This window comes from Asparagus officinalis, chromosome 8 (assembly GCF_001876935.1).
Source record: "Asparagus officinalis chromosome 8, Aspof.V1, whole genome shotgun sequence".
In the NCBI taxonomy this organism is placed as follows: domain Eukaryota; kingdom Viridiplantae; phylum Streptophyta; class Magnoliopsida; order Asparagales; family Asparagaceae; genus Asparagus; species Asparagus officinalis.
In genome coordinates, this window is record NC_033801.1 from 31,292,762 (window position 1) to 31,307,384 (window position 14,623).

Sequence of the window (14,623 nt, forward strand, 5' to 3'; positions counted from 1 at the left end):
GGGGGGGGGTTGAATAGGTTTGCTACAATTTTTCGCTAAAACATAGAATGTGCAGCGGAAGTATAGAAAATAAAAAGCGAACAACCAAAAACTAACCAAGGAACACGTGAGAATTTTATAATGGTTCGGATAACAATCCTAATTCTTCTCTTCCTTCTCATGAAGGGGCTTCATCATTGTGCCAAAAGTTCTTCTGAATCACAATCTGATTCAGTACGCTTATAAAAACTGCACCCTAAAATCTACTCTACACCAATTGTCTAACTCTCCACAGCGAGCCACACCTAGCCCTAGCTAGTTCTAACATTCAGTTATCATCAGTTTTAGTATGCCATAAAAAATAAGTTTGAAATAAACTATCAAAAATAGTTTAAGCACAAAATCAGAAATATCTTACAGCCCTTTTGAATAGCAAACCATTCTTCAAAAGATGGAACCGAAGCTCGATAAAGCATAATGTAGATGTTGAGTCCAAGGTTAACTCTTCTTGCTATGATGATTCGAAGATATTGAAAGTGACGAGAAAGATTTGTTGAGACTCTAGGGATTCAAATCTCCAATTCAAAATTTTTCTCACAAACCTAAGAAATACTCTCTTCAATTTTTCTCAAAAAGCTCTCTCTTTTTAAAACATAGAACTCTCTTTAAAAATTATCTCTTTCAATCTTATATAGCCTCTGATAAATTAGGAAGAGATATCCAAATCATAGTGGAAGTTGGAGATGAAAGAGATCAACGAACGGTTATGATTTGTTAGTCTAAGGTGTAGACCCAAAGTCGAGACAAGAGCTGGAATCAAAACGACGAGAAAAACCAGCAGACAGATCCACGGTCGACCGCGACGGTCGACCGCGAACGTGCACAAGAGTTGGGAGGAGCTGAAGCTGAAGGCGGTCGACCGCGCCAACCCTGTAGGATTTTTGGTCTCGGGTTTTTGGTTCGGTCGACCGCGGCGGTCGACCGCTCAACTCTCTGGAAATCTGGGAGCTTCTGTCGTTTGGCACGGTCGACCGCGAGACCTGCGTAGTCGACTGTAGCGGTCGACCGCGACTCAGTCAAACAGTTTCCTAAACTGTTTTGGATTCTATTTTCCCCAGGACTCTATATATACCTTAAACGTTTTTAGGGTTGTAACAACACGAAAAAAGAGAGCTTTTTGACTGCAAGAAGAGAGAGAATCTCAGAGAGATTAAACCCTAGTTTGAGAGCTTGTAATTCTTCTTCAATTAATAAAGAGATTGTGTGGTGTGGCTCCCGAGGACGTAGGCACGTTGCCGAACCTCGTTAAATCTGTGTGTCTGTCTCCTTTACTATTTTTGCAAGGTTAGATCTTTATTTGTGGTATTATTCCTACTTTCCTACTTTCAACACAAGGTCCGGAAGGGCAAGGGTTCGACTGATTATTTTCGAATCCCCAACAACTGGTATCAGAGCATCGTTTAGCAATTTGTGTGAAAGCCATGGCAGAGGAAAATAAATCAAAGATCGAGAAGTTTGACGGTTCAGACTTCGCCTACTGGAAGTCGCAGATGGAGGACTATCTATACCAGAAGGACTTGTATCGCTCGTTGATGGGCAAGGAAAAGGGAAAGAAAAAGGAGGAGTCAGATGGTGATTGGGAGATACTGGATAGGAAGGCTCTAGGGTAAATCCGGTTGTCGCTCGCCAAATCAGTAGCCCATAATATTCTGAAGGAGAAGACGACAGTGGGACTTATGGAAGTGCTCGCGAAGATGTACGAGCAACTGTCGACAGCAAATAATGTGCATCTAGTCAAAACTCTTTTTAACCTCAAGATGGCAGAAGGACGGTCCTTCACGATGCATCTCAGCGAGTTCAACACGATTGTTGATCAGCTTATCTCCATGGACATCACGTTTGATGACGAAGTGCAAGCCCTATTGATTCTATCGCAGTTGCTGGATAGTTAGACAGGTTGTGTGATGGTAATCAGCAATTCGGTAGGGAAGGAGAAGTTGAAGCTGAGTGAGATTGTTAGCATGATTCTATCCGAGGAGGTTAGAAGAAAATCATCCGAATCAGAAGGATCAGGTTCAGCTCTACACTTCGAGCAAAGAGGCAGAAGCCAAAAGAAAGGAAATCAGAACAGGAATCGGTCGAAATCAGTAAAGAAGAGGTCGAACTCGAAGGTTAGGCCTATCAAAGGAAGGTGTTAGAACTGTGGCCAGGAGGGCCATATGTCTTCAGTCTGCAAATGTCTAAAGAAGGATGTGGGTGAGAAGGAGGCTCATATCGTGCAGGATGCATTGATCCTTGCTATGGATAACGACTTAGGTCATCGATTCAGGAGCTTCTTTCCACGCCACTGCTAACAGGAAGCTATTTCATAATTATGTAGCAGGGGACTTTGGAAAAGTATATTTGGGGAATAACGAGCCATGTACTATTGTTAGAAAGGGTGAAGTACAAATTCAGATGAAGGGCTCTAAGTGGACCTTGAAGAACGTGAGACACGTACCGAAGCTGAAGAGGAATCTTATTTCGGTGGGACAGCTTGGAACAGAAGGCTATGTTTCGACATTCACAGGGGATTCGTGGAGAATCTCTAACGGTACGATGATAGTTGCTCGAGGCAACAAACTAGAAACTCTCTATCTCACCTTACATGCGAGTGACACCCTCGCAATTGCAGCTGGCAAAGAGAGTATAGATCTGTGGCACAACAGACTAGGGCATATGAGCGAAAAGGGGATGAAGATTTTGCATTCACAAGGAAAGCTAACCGGGATCGACACCGTGGAAGTCGGGGTTTGTGAAGACTACATCTTTGGAAAGCAGAAGAGGGTTAGTTTTCTGAAGGGTGGAAGGCCACCTAAGGCTTAGAAGCTAGAGTTGATTCATACAGATATATGGGGTCCAGCCAGTGTGTCCTCTTTTGGCGGTTCGAGATATTATGTTACCTTCATCGACGATCACTTGAGGAAGGTGTGGATCTACTTCATGAAGCACAAGTCAGAGGTGTTTGGAATCTTCAAGAAGTGGAAGGTCATGGTGGAGAATGAGACAGATCTGAAGGTGAAATGTCTGAGATCAGACAATGGTGGAGAATACGAGCTGGAGGAGTTCAAGAGATTCTGTGCTACGAATGCCATTCGATTAGAGAGGACTACTCCAGGGATGCCGCAGCAGAACGACATTACAGAGAGGATGAACAGGACCTTGACAGAGCGTGTCAAGATCATGCGGTTATATGCAGGTCTGCCTAAGACATTTTGGGCGGAGGCAGCGCATACAGCAGCCTACCTTATTAATCACGGGCCATCAGTTTTTATTAGATTTTGGGATTCCAGAGGAGGTTTGGAGTGGCAAGAAGATAAACCTCTCACACTTGTGGGTATTTGGTTGTGTGGCTTATGTTCATATCAGTGACCATGTTAGAGACAAGCTAGAAGCTAAGTCACAGAAGTGCACATTCATTGGATACGTCATTGATGAGTTCGGGTATCGTTTTTGGGATGAGAAGAACAGGAAGATCATCAGAAGCAGAGACGTGATATTCAATGAGGAGGTGATGTGCAAGAACAGTGAAGATGCCAAGGATAGCCAAAGCAGTGGGAGCAGCATTTCAGATACAGATGGATCTGAGTACATAGATATAGAGGAACTTTCAGATAGGGGAGATGATGTTTGTTCTGACCACAGAACGGAGGAGGATCCAAGTGTAGAAGAAACTACCCAGGTAGTAGAGCTTAGGAGGTCATCTAGGGTACCCAAACCAAATCCCAAATATCTTTCATCTCTTGACTACTTATTATTGACAGATAGCGGTGAGCCGGAAAGCTATGAAGAGGCAATGCAAGTTAGTGAATCTCAGCAGTGGGAGCATGCGATGCAGGAGGAGATGGATTCTCTACTCACTAATAAGACATAGGAGTTAGCCCAGCTACCTGCACAGAAGAAGGCCTTACATAACAAATGGATCTACTGGGTCAAGCAAGAGAGTGATGGAAGCAAGAGATTCAAGACCAGATTAGTAGTAAAGGGGTTTCAACAGTGGGAAGGAGTGGACTACATGGAGATATTTTTCCCTGTTGTGAAACTCATAACCATCAGAGTGGTGTTAAGTTTGGTGGCTGCAGAAGACCTCTTTCTTGAGCAGTTAGATGTGAAGACTGCCTTTCTTCATGGTGACTTGGATGAAGAAATCTACATGAAACAGCCTGTTGGCTTCATTGAAAAAGGAAAGGAAGAGATGGTGTGCAAGCTTAAGAAGAGCTTATATGGTTTGAAACAGGCTCCGAGACAGTGGTATAAGAAGTTTGATAACTTCATGCAGAACAATGGCTACAGAAGATGCAATTCGAATCATTGCTGTTATTTCAAAAAGTTCGAGTCCAGCTTCATTATTTTGTTATTGTATGTTGATGACATGTTGGTAGCAGGACCGTGTTTGGAGGAGATAAACAGTTTGAAGAAGCAGCTAGCAAAGGAATTTACAATAAAGGATCTGGGTGCAGCGAAGCAGATTCTAGGGATGCGAATCAGTAGGGATGAAGCTGAAGGGACATTGAGATTGAGCCAAGCTGAATACATTGAGAATGTACTTTAGAGGTTCAACATGCATAATACTAAAGTTGTTAGCACACCCCTTGGAGGTCAGTTCAAGCTATCTGAGGAGCAATCGCCTAAGACAGATGTAGATATAGAGCATATGAGCAGGGTGCCATATTCTTCGGCCATTGGGAGTCTCATGTACGCGATGGTTTGCACGAGGCCGGACATCGCCCATGCAGTGGGAGTTGTGAGCAGATTTGCAAGCAATCCAGGGAAGCAGCATTGGGAGGCCGTGAATTGGATAATGCGGTACTTGAGAGGGACAACGAACAAGCCATTATGTTTCAAGAGGAAGGAGTTGGTACTGTAGGGATACGTGGATGCGGACTTCGCCGGTGATCATGATACGAGGTGAAGCACCACGGGGTATATTTATACCTTAGCATCGACAACAGTGAGTTGGGTCTCACGTCTACAGAAGATTATGACTTTGTCTATAACCGAGGCTGAGTATGTCACGGTGACTGAAAAAAAAAATGAGATGATCTGGTTGAACGGGTGCTTGGAAGAGTTGGATCTGAAGCAAGCGAGAAGAGTTCTTTATTGTGATAGTCAGAGCGCTATACATCTTGCCAAGAATCTAGTATATCATGCCAGAACGAAGCACATCGACGTCAAATACCATTTTATATGTTCGCTAGTTGAAGACGGAAAGTTGCATTTAATGAAGATTTTGGGGAGTCAAAATCCGGCGGACATGTTGATGAAGGCAGTCACCATTAAGAAATTAGAGTTGTGCGCAACTTCAGTTGGTCTTCACGAGTAGAAGACGAAGGCCGAGCCACACTACGAGGATCGACACGATCGCCATGATATTGTTGATTGAAGAAAGAATTTTTTCGGGGGGAAAAAGATACATGCGAAGAAGGGGAGAGTTCGGGTGAACTCACTACAGGCACTTTGGTCTCCAAGTGGGAGATTGTTAGTCTAAGGTGTAGACCCAAAGTCGAGACAAGAGATGGAATCAAAACAACAAGAAAAACTAGCAGACAGATCCATGGTCGACCGCGGCGGTCGACCGCGAATGTGCACAAGAGTTGGGAGGAGCTGAAGCTGAAGGCGGTCGACCGTGCCAACCCTGTAGGATTTTTTGTCTCGGGTTTTTGGTTCGGTCGACCGCGGCGGTCCACCGCTCAACTCTCTGGAAATCTGGGACATTCATACTCAATTTTTCATAACCACCATCTTTATGACCATCAAAATTTCATTTAACCACATACTCATAACATTCATCCACTAACTCCTAACTCTAAATGTAACTTTCATCTTCTCATAACCCCCAATCTTATTAAATCATATCATATTAATTATAGTTAAAGGATTTAAGACTACAATATTATAACAATATTATTTACTATAGTTAGATATATTTTATAAACTACAGTAAAACTATTAATAGTTACATTTTTTGTACTAGACTTCAATATTTATATGTTAAGAAACTTTATATCTATATATTAGTAAACTATATATTATAGTTAGTATAAGATGTACATTAATTATCTTTGAGGGATGTACATTTATCTTACTTTTTTGTCACCTAAATATTATTATACAATTTTTACTCAACTTAGTCCAACTAAACCTACCTCCGCGTCCAATAAAGTACTTAAGTCCAATTAACATCATTCAACAGTCAATGCATTTGATGTATAGAAATAACGCCAAGCTCTATACCACCCATCAAATTGTAACGTACATGTGCATTAATTCAATTGGCACTTTTGAGACTATTATAAACCCCTAGAGATTTTTATGAAAACTGTTAAAAAAACTTAATTTCAAGATTGGATGCGTAGGTCATATAAGAGAGTTGTTTGTATTTAAGATTTTGAAGAGGAGGAGGAGGAGGATTGTCTATTTGCTTACAAATCTATGGTAAGTCTTAGTTTTAACACCAAGAAATTGGTAGTGTATTTATCCCACTAACTTCCTTGAGTCTTAATGAACTGATCATGATATTTTGATAATGGGTAAGAAATTCCAAGTTTCTTTGATAATAATCTCTTATATTTATATCCTACCGCAAGAGAGAAGTTTTTGTGACACCATTTGTTTTAGTATATATGCGTGAGTTCTTTGAAGGGGGTGAATGTCATCGGAGGTACCCAACCTGGTGGAGGCTGAGATTCTAGGGAGAGGAGCGCATAGTAGTAAGATGATGGAAACATTATGGGTTTTGAGTTCTTTTGAGAGTGTTACTGTTTGGACGTTTTGTGGTGCTAATGTGCATTTGTTGTAGTGTGGTAATTCTGTTCTGATTGACTCTGTGTATGCATACTCTTCAATGGGTAACAAGCAGTTCCTCTAATTAGTTTCATGTGGACTGGAATACATAGTGTTGTTTTACATAGTGTTGTCATAATTGATTGTGTATTATACTGTGACGCCCCTGGGTTCACACAAGGCTGCAGTCCAAGGTGAAACCAAAAATGTCAAACCTGCCATGCACCACACCGTGTAATAACATGTTTCACCATCACAATTCTATCACTCTAGTAGAGTCAATAACAGGTGTAGGTACAAAAGCAAGTAAAAGATAATACAAGAGATAACTGATGAAATGATAGAGATCAAAATAATATTTTATCATCCAACATACAGAAATACAAAGTCAATGTCTGAAATGAATAAACTGGAGTTCTTAATAAGTCTTAAATACAACAAATCTGAGTAAAGGAAATAAGTCACACAGTCTTTACAACATCTAGAATAAAGTCCTCAAATGTCTAAACAAAGTCTACAGTGGAGTTCCATAAATAAAATAAAACTATGGAAAAAAAAGATGGATGCTAATGTGCATCGCCATCAACCTGCGACTCTCCGTGCACCTGACTCGTTACCTGAAATGGGAGGGACAACGAGCGTCAAAGCGCTAGCGAGCAACATCACAACCAACCCCAAGGGAGAGGGCTCGTTATATATATAAGAAAATACAGTTAATATATAATAGTGTAAAATCATAGATCCTAACAAAAGGGGATTTTGGGTTTGGTGTTTTGGGATTTACAATTTGAGATACAAGGTATATACATGAGGGTTTCCTTATTTGGATTATAGACCATTTCGGATTTTGGAGCTTATTGGAGCTGTTTCATATGGACTAGACTTTCCAGCATCGATGTCTAGTGTACATAAAGTATTTCATGTTTTAATGTTCAAGAAGCAATTACATGATGAAGAGTAGCAGTGAGTGTTGAACGCATCAGAGATTTAGCTTCAGGATGATTTGACTACNTATATATATATATATTATTTTATTTTATTTCCCTTGGTGAAAATTCAGTGGAACCGGAAAGGAGTTGAGGAGGTTTCTTAGGAGCGCGAGGAGGATATACATCGTGACTACCCACACTTGTATGATCAAGTAAATTAAAAATTTTGTATGACTTATTTATGGCTTATGGTTACCTGTATGGTGATGTTTATACTTAACACTAAAATGAAGGTATTACCACTTATCTCCTAAGTACTCGGAACATATGGTATATACATGAGGGGTTCCTTGTTTGGATTTTTTCGATTGATGTACTTGTTCCATTTAGTTAGGGGTTAAGTGGGGGTAATTGTATTTTAGATAGTTAAGTGTAGACATCGAAGATGATTTTCGAGAGCGCGAAGATGCTATGTAGCGCTACTTCCTGCATTTATTTAGGAAGTGGATTGATTTATGTGTATGATTATTTGTGTGAATTATATTTAGATTTAACGCTAGAATGAGGATATTTTCGCTTAATTCTTAATCTTTTGGAACACATGGTATATAAATGGGGGTTCCTTGTTTGGATTTTTCGCCCAACGTACTAGTTCCATTTGATTAAGGGTTGAGTGGAAATATAGTCATCCTAGATTGTTAAATGTAAATATCACAACATGCTTATCTAGAGTAATATTATTTGTTTGAGTATAATTTTTGAATTTCGAGGACGAAATTCTTTTAAGGGGGGAAGAATGTAAAACCCTAAAAATTTGAATATAGTGTGATAAATAATTATAAATATGTTATAGGCTAAAAATAATGTATTTTGATGTTTGAGTATGATAGGAATTGATTTGAGATCAATTCAATGTATATTTGTGAATATATGAGTGTAAATACACAAAACATGTACAAAGGCCAAGAGTGAAAATCTGAGAATTATGACCAGTTGAGAGTTTCTATATTTTACACACTGATTCAGTTCTAATCTGGAAAAGTGTATAAGACCAAAGTTGTAGGTCTCTTCAATAGCTTTCCAACGAATCTTAGATCACCTCATTCTGAGATCAGATGAGAACGTTACAGCCTTTATACCAAACCCTAGTCTGAGCATGACCCAGAACCCTGCGCAGTCGACCGTCGTGGTCGCTGCGGTCGACCGCTGGGCGAACCTGGTTCTGTCAGTTCTGTTTCGGGTCGGGTTTTGTTTATACCGAACTTAGTTGTTACCCTAGGTATATATACTCATTTTGAAGCTCTCAGAACCCTCTTTTGAACCCTAATAGCCTCAGCCCCCTCCTCTCTCTCTTTCAAACCCTAAAACCCCTTTCTTTGATGATTCTTGGAGGATTTTGGACGAGTCGACGTGAGATCCATCGGTGTTCAGCGAAGAAGGATCGTTCTCACTCGTTTTTGGGAGTTCATCTACACCCCTCAGGCGAGTAACATCTCGCCCAATCCCTCAACCATGTTTTTACGAGCTTTTCTAACGATTTAAATGAGTTTTCTTGGGCCTAAATCACTATTTTGCGTATATAGATAGATCTTTATGACACGTGATGTGAAAACTAAGTATTTCAGTTTTCAAATACTCACCAATGATTTTGGTTAAAGAGATCAAATCTGAAAAACGCTTTATTAAGAGTTAAATTTCTGATTTTTACTGTTTTATAAAGTTTAAAACACGGGTATACATGTTCATGATTTTTAGTGATGATTTTTACATGCTAAATGTTGTTATATGATGATTCATATGTATTACATGCTAAATGTTGTTATATGATGATTCATATGTATTAGAATATGTGATATATCGTTTGGAAGCAGAGATGGATTGTTTGGATCAATTTCGAAACAGAGCAAAAACCTAAATTTTGGCATCTGGCAGTCTCGCGGTCGACCGCAGCGTTGTGCGCGGTCGACCGCTGGGTGTTCTGTTGAGCAGAACATCTCTGCTCATTTGCGCGGTCGACCGGAGTGGCCTCTGCGGTCGACTGTGATACTGTTTGTGCATGATTTTGTTTTGTTGTGTATATTGTGTGTACAAATTGTTTACCTCGATTTATCCGGCATTAAATTTTAGTATGGAACATTTGTCTATATATGTGAGTGACATTATGATATCAGTTTAGACCCGCACACTGAGGTACATGTGTTACTAGTATATGTGTACCTTTTCATACATATGCATCGGCATAGGTTATATATAGTCCATGTGTTAGACATGCATTCACCTTTCAGTCCTCGTGTTGGACTATAATCCATTGAAGTCCTCGTGTTGGACTATAATCCATTTTTTGTCCTCGTGTTGGATATTTACATATTAGACCATGTGTGGACATTTGTAAGCTATGAGTATGATACTTATCTGAATCAGGACATGACATGATTACATGAGATTTGGACATGATAGCTACCTAGGCTGGACATGACACTTATGTAATTTTGACATTTGACACTTATTTGGTTATGACATGACACAGTATTTAAGTTCTGAGATGGGTTGTATTTCTCTTTATTATTGTTCCTGTTTTAGATTTTGGGTTTGGTGTTTAGGGATTTACAATTTGAGATACAAGGTATATACATGAGGGTTTCCTTGTTTGGATTATTTCGCTCGACGTACCTATGCTCGTGTTGTAAATCTCTAAATACTAAAATCCTCTTTTGTTAGGATCTATGATTTTAGACTATTATATATTAACTGTATTTTCTTATATATATAACGAGCCCTCTCCCTTGGGGTTGGTTGTGATGTTGCTCGCTAGCGCTTTGACGCTCGTTATCCCTCCTATTTTAGGTAACGAGTCAGGTGCACGGAGAGTCGCAGGTTGATGGCGATGCACATTAGCATCCATCTTTTTTTTCCATAGTTTTATTTTATTTATGGAACTCCACTGTAGACTTTGTTTAGACATTTGAGGACTTTATTCTAGATGTTGTAAAGACTGTGTGCCTTATTTCCTTTACCCAGACTTGTTGTATTTGAGACTTGTTAAGAACTCCAGTTTATTCATTTCAGACATTGACTTTAAATTTTTATATGTTGGATGATGAAATATTATTTTGATCTCTATCATTTCATCAGTTATCTATTGCATTATCTTTTACTTGCTTTTGTACCTACACCTGTTATTGACTCTACTAGAGTGATAGAATTGTGATGGTGAAACATGTTATTGCACGGTGTGGTGCATGGCAGGTTTGACATTCTTGGTTTTACCTTGGACTGTAGCCTTGTGTGAACCCAGGGGTGTCACATATATACTTTTCCTATTATAATTGTTTAGAGGCTTTTGTGCAAATAATTGTTGGAAGTTAGGTGGATATATTGAAAAAAAAAATCAGGGGCTATACCACTGAAAGGGAGAAAAAAAAGGGTAAACATTTTGATCTTTGTAAAAATTGCCCAAAAGTGAAGGGGCCAACTGACTGATATTTTTAAAATTCTGAAGGTTTATTTTAAAATGGGCCAAATGATGTGGTGTTATGTGAAATTGGTCTAATTTTGACTCTAAGGCTTATTCCTTATATTTTATTTCAGCTAAGGATCCTTTGAATTGCAGGCCTATAAAAGTCATTCTCTATCTAAAAAAGGGCAAGATTTTAGAATTTAAGTTAAAAATTAGCATAAAACTACAAATTATTTCATTGAATTTCTTAGAATTAATGATAATGATTTTAATCCTAGGTAGTTAGCATAAAACTACAAATTATTTCATTGAATTTCTTAGAATTAATGATAATGATTTTAATCCTAGGTAGTTACCAACACCAATAAATATTTAGCAATTAACAAAAGCACTGTTATTAAAACTTATAGAGGTTACAAGAACCGTCAACGCAAGGAGACCATTGAAAATCAGTAGAATAGACAACATCATATCTCATGCATTCTCAAAAATTTTAAAGATTGATGTGTGAGAAAGTATTCGGTGATTTTTCGTTCATAACACTAATGACGCATATAAAAATATCAATTTATTAATCACCGGACTAGAAGATTTGTGTGCTAATTCAACTTAACATTGAGTTGAAACTAACATGTTTGAAAGCCTCTCTCATGCATAAAATGATTGACCGATTATTTTTTTAACCATATTAAATGCATGTGTAAAAAGAACTTCTTAAGCATAGATATATCTATAAACGAGCATCATGATTATCCATTACACTTGCTATCTCTGTAATTTTTCTTAGCAAACATCAAGTGATTGGTGATTTTTTGTATTTGAGATTTCTGAAATTACTCATGATGACCAATTAGATGGATAGTTCAGACACATAAAAATTTTTTGTATTTGAGATTTCTGAAATTACTCATGATGACCAATTAGATGGATAGTTCAGACACATAAAAAGTATCATCACAAAAGATAAACATAAAAATAAATAGATAGTTCAGACACATAAAAAGTATCATCACAAAAGATAAACATAAAAATAAATACACGTGCAACGCATCCAATCTTGAAATTAAGTTTTTTTAACAGTTTTCACAAAAATCTCTAGGGGTTTATAATAGTCTCAAAAGTGCCAATTGAATTAATGCACATGTACGTTACAATTTGATGGGTGGTGTAGAGCTTGACGTTATTTCTATACATCAAATGCATTGACTGTTGAATGATGTTAATTGGACTTAAGTACTTTATTGGACGGGGAGGTAGGTTTAGTTGGACTAAGGTGAGTAAAAATTGTATAATAATATTTAGGTGACAAAAAAGTAAGATAAATATACATCCCTCAAAGATAATTAATGTACATCTTATACTAACTATAATATATAGTTTACTAATATATAGATATAAAGTTTCTTAACATATAAATATTGAAGTCTAGTACAAAAAATGTAACTATTAATAGTTTTACTGTAGTTTATAAAATATATCTAACTATAGTAAATAATATTGTTATAATATTGTAGTCTTAAATCCTTTAACTGTAATTAATGTGATATGATTTAATAAGATTGGGGGTTATGAGAAGATGGTAGTTACATTTAGAAGTAGGAGTTAGTGGATGAATGTTATGAGTATGTGGTTAAATGAAATTTTGATGGTCATAAAGATGGTGGTTATGAAAAATTGAGTATGAATGTGTCATCATGTATGTATGAATGGATGGATGTGTAGTATGAATGTGTCATCATGTATGTATGAATGGATGGATGTGTAGTCAATGGTGACGTTATGAAAAATTAAGTATTTATGTGTCTCATGTATGCATGGATTGATGTGTTGGAGGGCATATTAGGGAGAAATGTTTTAACATAGCAACCCACTTTTATAATAGTATTAGATTAGATTAGATTAGCGGTTACATGAAACTTATTTCAAACCTTATGACTAGAAAAATGTCAGTTCTCATTTATACGATACATACTATGAACACATATAATAGGCCATCATTGCAAATTCATGTCCATAGAAGGGTGATCATAAATTTCATTTAGACATAAAAATTATTTACAATATTCAGTCTCCACATTACATAAGAACAAATTATGTGGAGCCACTGGCATGAAATCCTTGCTTTATTTTTTTCCCCCAATTTCGAGAAAAACAGTAGTCTCCACATTCCTCTTGATGGAAAATTTAATTTGTTGGTGAGGTTAGGGATGACGACGAGAAGTGGGAGGATGGAATTGCAATATGGCTACCTTTCCTCTTAAATTTTGCGCGCTATCTTCCTAGCCAAATGCAGCAGCATAGACCTGAAAATTATTTTTGACTTCTCATTGTAGACAAAGATTGATAGGTATAAAAGAAAACATCAATATTCAGAAATCATTCACGGATGAATTTTACTTGGATTTATTCCAGGAGTTGCATGCTTATTAGTTAACTCCCACGCATGAGTAACTTATTTCTTTGCTACTATATATGTAAATTTTATCATTAAATCATATGGGTATAAAGCATTAAGGTTACATTATACACAACGAGAATTAAATGCAAAAGAAAATTTCATGGCTTACTTAAATTTACCTTCTGCAGGAGTATGTCAACTCCTTGCCCATTGAATTAGCCAGTTCATCTTCGGCATGGAAATTCAAGTAATGTTTCTCTAATTTTAAATATAAAATAAGAGCATCTCTTAAGAAAAATGCTGGAAACCATTGCATATGATGAGATTTAATGGGTTTTAACATTATTTAATGTCTCTTAGTTAATAATTCAAACCAAGACGGAGAGCAAGATATCATGACAAAATAAAATAAATTACAGAGGAATACACTTACACTTAGAAAGCAATCAATTGAACAATGATTGCTCCTTCATGTTTAGCTGCTTGCAGAAAGCTGGAAAACTTGTCCATTCTGCTAACACGCACTGAAAGAAATGAATAACATAAAAAAAGGGTCAAAATTGGATCGTAAGAAATCAAATATATACTCTATGAGGATTGAATTAGAAATATAAAAAATTATGAAAGATAAAAATTTGGTATTTGATTCTTTGATTATCTAGTAATAATTAGTTGTACGTGCATATAGATAAAGAGAATTATGTCACAAAAAATCTCCCTAATCCAAATTTTAGTAAAATACTCTCTTTTTTTATTTCGTTCTTTTTTTACTGAAAAATAATCTCATCTACTCTCAATCTGTCTAAAAATAAGATAACATTACTTTTATATATTTCTCATTAAATCACAAAAGAATTATATATACATATTTAATCAGCTATAAAATATTTTCAGTCATTAACATATTACTGACTAAGCATGGTTGCAGAAATAATATGTTTTAATATCTATTGTGAAAGTGCCTCTAACCAATTTATACCACAACTCCGTATTTATGCTGAGGGTCGAGAATTATATTTTTATATTCTAACACCTATC